Source organism: Ixodes scapularis, unplaced genomic scaffold, assembly GCF_016920785.2.
Source record: "Ixodes scapularis isolate PalLabHiFi unplaced genomic scaffold, ASM1692078v2 PGA_scaffold1__304_contigs__length_218370807, whole genome shotgun sequence".
Classification (NCBI taxonomy): domain Eukaryota; kingdom Metazoa; phylum Arthropoda; class Arachnida; order Ixodida; family Ixodidae; genus Ixodes; species Ixodes scapularis.
Genome location: NW_024609846.1, coordinates 60,897,326 through 60,905,301, shown reverse-complemented (window position 1 = coordinate 60,905,301; position 7,976 = coordinate 60,897,326).

The window sequence follows — 7,976 nt, the reverse complement described above, 5'->3', positions numbered from 1 at the left end:
ACAGTCTAAAGTCACGTTGTCTAATTACGAACGCCTAGTTTATTGTTGTTTTACGGTTAAAAAAAAGTAACACTCAATTCAAGTTTAGCTTCTCAATATATTGTTGAAGAATTGCAGAATCAGCGTGACGCATGTAGAAATCAAAATTTTAAGCTCTGTATTTAAAATAAAAGATAAACACGAGGAAAATTGTTTATACAATTCTTTCCTCTTTCGAGCATTTTCTTTTCGCCTGGGTTACGCTCTAAGACAGCTAAATGTATTTCATTCCTAGAATTAAGAATATAAAAAGCACCGGGAGCCCAGAGTTTAAGCACACTAATGATCAGAGCTGGCGAAGCAAAAGCTCGCACTGCAGAGCAGCAACAACCTGTTTTTTTTTTTTTTTTTTTTTTTTTTTTTTTAAGAAAAAAATGGCAATAGCCGGGAGAGATGTGGGCTTCCTTTATGAGGGCAAGTCGGTACCCAGCAAGGGGTAGAACAAACTCTACTTTTATATATACCACCATAGCTTCTTTCATTATAAAAAGGTATCAAATCTCGGAAGAACGAGGCCGCTGTGAAGGGGAAGGGAGACCACGGAAAAGAGTGTGCTCAGGGGTTCACTCGGGTAGTGCCAAACAATGCCTCAGCGGTAAAATCTGGAAACACGGACGCGCTACTATTTGTTTTTTTTCGGGAAAGGAGAAAAGTTTACGTCGATCCTCCACTCATCCGCCCCTCTCCCGTATCTTCATGCGCCGGTAGAGTCTTTTATTCTTTTTCTCCGTTGCGGTTTGCTGCTGTTTCGCGGAGAGGCCACCGCACGTATTTTTGGAACAGGCTGAGGGATCACCCCGGAATGGCCCTGCGCTACCTTATTAATAACCGTTCGGGGCGCTCTTCGCCATTGTCCCGGGGCCGTGCGCTCATTGGCTCCATCGTGGAATTGACAGGCTTTCTGGAATAAAGGAGGTTATGGTATCACTGTCAGTAAATGCGATAACGAATCTTGGCGCGAGCGCTGAACACGAGCTTAGGGTTGGTACATTTTACGGACGCAATGTGCTGTGGAGGACTTTCTGTCCGAGACTTGTAAAGGAACTCGTGTATTTGAAGAAAAAGCTGTATTATTTGTCCATGTGGAAGATTGACGAACCCTGATAATGAATGCCTACGAACTTCATTTAACGAATTTCGGGGTTGGACGCTGGTGAAAACTAGAGATCATGGCTGGAACGCTTGGATTTTTTTTTTCGATGAAAAGAATATCCTCAGCTCAACAAATAATTTAGGAGTACTGCTCACGCCTAGCGGTGAGGCCACCGCTTGGCGTAAGAAAAACAAGAAAAACAAATAAAAGACGTTTTGTAATTCTTTGTAATGCGAAATTAGAGCGCAGCTCTGTAGGAGGAGGAGGAGAGGGTGCGAAGGAGGCCGACGTGTAGATGACCAGTTGCGTGAGCGTGACTGGTCCCTACGAACAACGGCTCCAGCCGTTGTTTGTAGAGACCAGTCACCGCACCACTGTGCAGAATGCGAGTGTCCGGTTAACTTCGAAAAGTAACAATTGCTGGATGGCAAGAATCACAATTTAAGGAAGCTACTAGAGGTTTACGCTTTCAAAAAGAAAGTGCGAGATCGCTCTTTCAGTCAAGGTTCAATCATTGTGCTGAGCAAAGTGAGATTTTTTTTTTTATGAACACGTGTTGATTCATCTTATTTTAGTTTGTATGATTAATCTTATTTTAGTTTTTTATGAACACGTCTTGACTCATCTTATTTTAGTTAGTATGATTTTAGAGCGCAGCTCTTAGGGGCCCGTTGCCAGCTTGAGCGGCGTCGCCGTCGCCGTCGGCGTCGCCGCTGGCGTAACCAAGGTCATCCCAAGGTCACTTGACCCCCGAGGTCATCCCAAGGTCACGTGACCCCAAGGTCACCCCAAGGTCACGTGACCCCAAGGTCAGGTGACACCCAAGGTCACGTGACTCCCCAAGGTCACCCCAAGGTCACGTGACCCCTCCCCCAGGGTCACGTGACCCCCAAGGTCACGTGGCTCCCCAAGTCACGTGACCCCCGATGACGTCATCAGTGACGTCACTGATGACGTCACCGGCATCCGCATCGTCAGCGTCATCATCACTGATGACGTCATCAGTGACGTCACTGATGACGTCACCCGCATCCGCATCGTCATCGTCATCATCATTGATGACGTCACCGGCATCCGCATCGTCATTGTCATCATCACTGATTACGTCATCAGTGACGTCACTGATGACGCCACCGACATCCGCATCGTCATCGTCATCATCACTGATGATGTCACCGGCATCCGCATCGTCATCGGCATCATCGCTGATGACGTCATCAGTGACGTCACTGATGACGTCACCGGCATCCGCATCGTCATCGTCATCATCACTGATGACGTCACCGGCATCCGCATCGCCATTGTCATCATCACTGATGACGTCATCAGTGACGTCACTGATGACGTCATCGGTATCCGCATCGTCATCGTTACTGATGACGTCATCGTCATCGTCACGTGACCCCCTAGGTCACGTGACCCCCACCCAAGCTCACTTAACCCCCCCAGTACACTTCCCTCCTCCTCCTCAAGAGCTGCGCTCTAATTCGGCGTTACAGGGAATTGTAAACGGCTTTCACTTTTAGAGCGCAGCTCTTAGGGGCCCGTTTCCGGCTTGAGCGGCGTCGCCGTCGGCGTCGGCGTCGCCGTCGCCGTCGCCGTCGGCGTCGGCGTAACCGCGCGGTGCATCATGGGAAATGTCCCATAATGCACCGCGCGAGCCTCCCACCAAGGTCACGTGACCTCGTGGGGGGTCACGTGACCCCCCGAAGTCACGTGACTCCCCTGAGGTCACGTGGCCCCCTCCTCGAGGTCACGTGACCCCCGCCGATGTCGCGTGACCCCCCGATGACGTCAAAGTCACTGATGACGTCACCGGCATCCACATCGTCATCGTCATCATCACTGATGACGTCACCGGCATCCACATCGTCATCGTCATCATCACTGATGACGTCACCGGCATCCACATCGTCATCGTCATCACTGATGACGTCACCGGCATCCGCATCGTCATCGTCATCATCACTGATGACGTCACCGGCATCCACATCGTCATCGTCATCATCACTGATGACGTCACCGGCATCCGCATCGTCATCGTCATCATCACTGATGACGTCACCGGCATCCACATCGTCATCGTCATCATCACTGATGACGTCACCGGCATCCACATCGTCATCGTCATCATCATTGATGACGTCACCGGCATCCACATCGTCATCGTCATCATCACTGATGACGTCACCGGCATCCACATCGTCATCGTCATCATCACTGATGACGTCACCGACATCCGCATTGTCATCGTCATCATCACTGATGACGTCATCAGTGACGTCACTGATGTCGTCGCCGGCATCCGCATCGTCATCGTCATCATCACTGATGACGTCATCAGCGACGTCACTGATGACGTCATCGGTACCCGCATCGTCATCGTCACTGATGACGTCATCAGTGACGTCAGTGATGACATCATCGGCATTGGGGGTCACGTGACCCCCAAGGTAACGTGACCCCCCCCTGGTTAGTTTAACCCCCCCCCCCCCAGTGCCCTTCCCTCCTCCTCCTCAAGAGCTGCGCTCTAATTCGGCGTTACAGGGAGTTGTAAGCGGCTTTCATTTTTTTTCATGGAACGCTCAGATAAGTGTCAGCGCTTGTCCTGTTCAGTTTTTTCTGTTATTTTCGTTTTATTAGTGCTTTACACGCTGTTTTTCCTTTGCCAGGCGTTGTTTTAATATTATATTAAAAAGAAGGGGTCACGTGACGTCACCGCGGTCATGTGACCTCACGGTACCCACGTGACGTCACCAGGGTAACTTGATGTCACCGGGGTCACGTGACTTAATGGGGGTCACGTGACCTCACGGGGGTCACGTGACCTGACGGTTACACCGACGGCGACGGCGACGCCGCTCAAGCCGGAAACGGGCGCCTAAGTGCTGCGCTCTAAAACGAATCCCTTATGCAGCCGTGAATAACCTTTCGTCACGACTAGGCACGGTGTAGACCCGTTTCTAGAAAATGAAATTCTTTTGTCGATAAGGCTAAAGACGTGTCACCTGTGCACATCTTGCCTTTCGCTTTGATTTCAAAAGCCTCGTGCAGCTCTCTGGATATCCTATCTGGGTATCTGGCCAGAAATTTTGTCTTTAAATGACGGGGAGCAATGGCAGCGGCTGCAGTGTGTTTACAGACGTCCAGATGGGGTTGCTCGTGTGGCCGCGTCAACTTCACGTGCGCGATCGTTGAAGCATCGGCCAGTCTGACCGATGTGTACTGACTCGTATGACATTGAAGTGAAGATTCTTTAGAATACAGAGGCCCCTAAGGCAACACACACGGGTTGTATCAGTCACTAACTGCGTTTTCACTGCCTCTATCCTTGTACAGGCGCAAGCTTCCAAAGATGGCACACTTTCCATCTTTGGAAAGTACAGGCACACTTAAAATGAAACATACGTGCTCGCGGAAGCTATGAAAGAAGGCAAAGATGAAAAGAATGTTTAATGGGACGCTGCGGCCGCGAGCTGCATAATTCTTTTTTAATTTTTATTTTTTATAGGTTTTGTTATCGCGCATCTTCAGATGCTTGCATTCGAACGTGCCACGTGCAGAATCGAACGTTACAGAGCCACCTGGATGGTTCAGCCATCACAACATGGTCGCGTCTTGCGGATGCGCTCGCGCCCCCAGCCCCAGAGCAACGGGACTATAGCGTTCCACACTCGCTTCTTCTCGTGCACATGGTTGACAAAGTTGATTCGACATTAAGGTGCAACCCCACCGTGCAGGACGTTTTGGTGCTTTTTTGACGGCTTATAACTTTCGTTCTTAGTAACTTACAATTATTAAGTTAATGTCAGATTAAAGAGCTGTTTTTCGACAATCCTTTAATGTCTCAAAATTACGATTACTATTAGTTGTTAGTTAATAATTTATCTTTTAATAGACCGCAGTCTCTAATGTTTAAAAAATTATTTCTCGAGTTATAACGTCCCATTGTCCACGATAATTTACGTGAGAGTTCGGTTGCATGCAATAAATGAAAAAAGTAAGCAACGAGCTGTACAGATAGTGTATATTTTAAAATAAAAAATAAAGTTTTAAATGGCATCATTTTAAGGCGCTATAAAAACGGAATCACGTAAACTAATCAAAATAACGAGACATTAAATTATGAAGCATCCTTCGATATTACATTTTCCAGAACTTCCGTATTGATATATTGCAAGTTAAAATGTTATAAGACCTCAAACTTTTCCCGTTCAGTTACGGCAAATTGTGGTTTCTTAATATAAAGTACAGATGGCGACACGTGTTCAAGAACAGCTTGATGTGCATCTTCCATCGTATGCCGCTTGGAACGCCACGTGAAAGACAGAAAAATCGCCAGATGTCACGGTGTCAGATGCCTGGATGCCCGCAGTGAGCGAGCCAGAGTTGTCAGAAACACAAGCGCGAGGCTGCGGGTGCACTACAGCTACTTTTGCGCGCGTTCTACTGTGCGGCGGTACGCATTCCCGAAGCGATCCAAATGAAATGGGCGCCTTGAAATGCATTCTGCCATTTCAGATTCCGCCACGTATGCAAAAATATTTTAATGTTTTTATCACATAGAAACACCATTTTCGCAATCAAACTATGCTTGTCAGAATGGTTTGACTATATTTTGTTTCAAAACCCACCTCGGTGGTTCTTAAGTGGCAATGATATTAAAACAAAACACAAAACAATCAATTGTCGTAGTGTCTCTGAGCCAACGCGCAGGCCCATAAATCTATATTTGTTGGGTTTAAATATCGGCCGAGGTGCCCGCAGTCCGACGGAGGCCAATCTGAGATTTCGGTTGCACGTCAAGAGATCTCCAATTAGTCAAAATAAACCCGCAATTTCTTTTTATTGGGGTGTGTTAAGTGATTTTTGTTGGTATGTCTTGTAAAACCCTAAGATCTGAATATCTGCTTTGCTTTACCTTAGATCGGAACGCAGCCAACGCTACGGGCTGATGAAGCCACTGAAGCAGCGCCAAGAGCGCAAGGTCAAGCTGTTTGTTCCCTTTCTATGCCTATGCGGTCGGGCTAAACTAGAACAACTAAGTAAGTTACGCTTCATAGACATCTTGGTGCTTAAAATAATGGTTGTCTGTTATCTGAAGCTTTTGAAATCACAGGAAACACCTTTCCGGCCTCCCCAGATGTTTAAACCGTCCGTGACAAAGCAAAGAAATATTACGTGAGCTGCCTGACACCGAAACTTTTGAATCATGACAATCGGCAGTTGCGTTTGATTGGTTACGAACCACCAAGATGGCGGCACCCACAATAATTTTGGGGAAAAAGTGCCGATACTCTAAGCATAGTTTATTTGTTTTAACTCACAGGCTAAACCAAGTGCGGGGGGGGGGGGGGGGGGGGCGTTGGCCGAGTGTGGCGTGGCACCGCAGATCAGAGCACGTGGAAAAATGCTCGAGCGCGAGCTCCGTTCAAAGCACGGAGCTCACGCTTCGAAACCCAACGTTGGCGGAACGCGTAGGGACTAAATCCCCTCGATGTGTTTGCGTTGGTCTTTCAAATAACCTCAAAGGTGCCAGTGCACGAGGCCCGTGTCTCAAGTGGCCCTTGGAGGCAAATGGCGGCGCAGCACTAAAATGACTGGCCCTTGAAAGCGAATGGCGGCGGAGCACCCGCTCGTGGCACGTGTCTTGCGCGTTTTCCCAACAATGGTTGGCGGTACTTGTAAAAAACGCCTTTATCAAGGGGCTTTAGCAGGGACCCTGGGTTCAGTCGCCCATCTGCATCCTACCGTCGTGCGATCGTGTACCACCTATAAAGCGTAATGCACGTTAAAGACCCCGAGCTAACAGTTGTACTGCACGTTTTTTAACCTTCAACGGGTAACAATGTCGCCCTACGAAACTGCTGCTCTCTAAAAAACTAACGACTAGTTTTGAATGACGTCACCGGCATCCACATCGTCATCGTCATCATCACTGATGACGTCACCGGCATCCACATCGTCATCGTCATCACTGATGACGTCACCGGCATCCGCATCGTCATCGTCATCATCACTGATGACGTCACCGGCATCCACATCGTCATCGTCATCATCACTGATGACGTCACCGGCATCCGCATCGTCATCGTCATCATCACTGATGACGTCACCGGCATCCACATCGTCATCGTCATCATCACTGATGACGTCACCGGCATCCACATCGTCATCGTCATCATCATTGATGACGTCACCGGCATCCACATCGTCATCGTCATCATCACTGATGACGTCACCGGCATCCACATCGTCATCGTCATCATCACTGATGACGTCACCGACATCCGCATTGTCATCGTCATCATCACTGATGACGTCATCAGTGACGTCACTGATGTCGTCGCCGGCATCCGCATCGTCATCGTCATCATCACTGATGACGTCATCAGCGACGTCACTGATGACGTCATCGGTACCCGCATCGTCATCGTCACTGATGACGTCATCAGTGACGTCAGTGATGACATCATCGGCATTGGGGGTCACGTGACCCCCAAGGTAACGTGACCCCCCCCCTGGTTAGTTTAACCCCCCCCCCCCCCAGTGCCCTTCCCTCCTCCTCCTCAAGAGCTGCGCTCTAATTCGGCGTTACAGGGAGTTGTAAGCGGCTTTCATTTTTTTTCATGGAACGCTCAGATAAGTGTCAGCGCTTGTCCTGTTCAGTTTTTTCTGTTATTTTCGTTTTATTAGTGCTTTACACGCTGTTTTTCCTTTGCCAGGCGTTGTTTTAATATTATATTAAAAAGAAGGGGTCACGTGACGTCACCGCGGTCATGTGACCTCACGGTACCCACGTGACGTCACCAGGGTAACTTGATGTCACCGGGGTCACGTGACT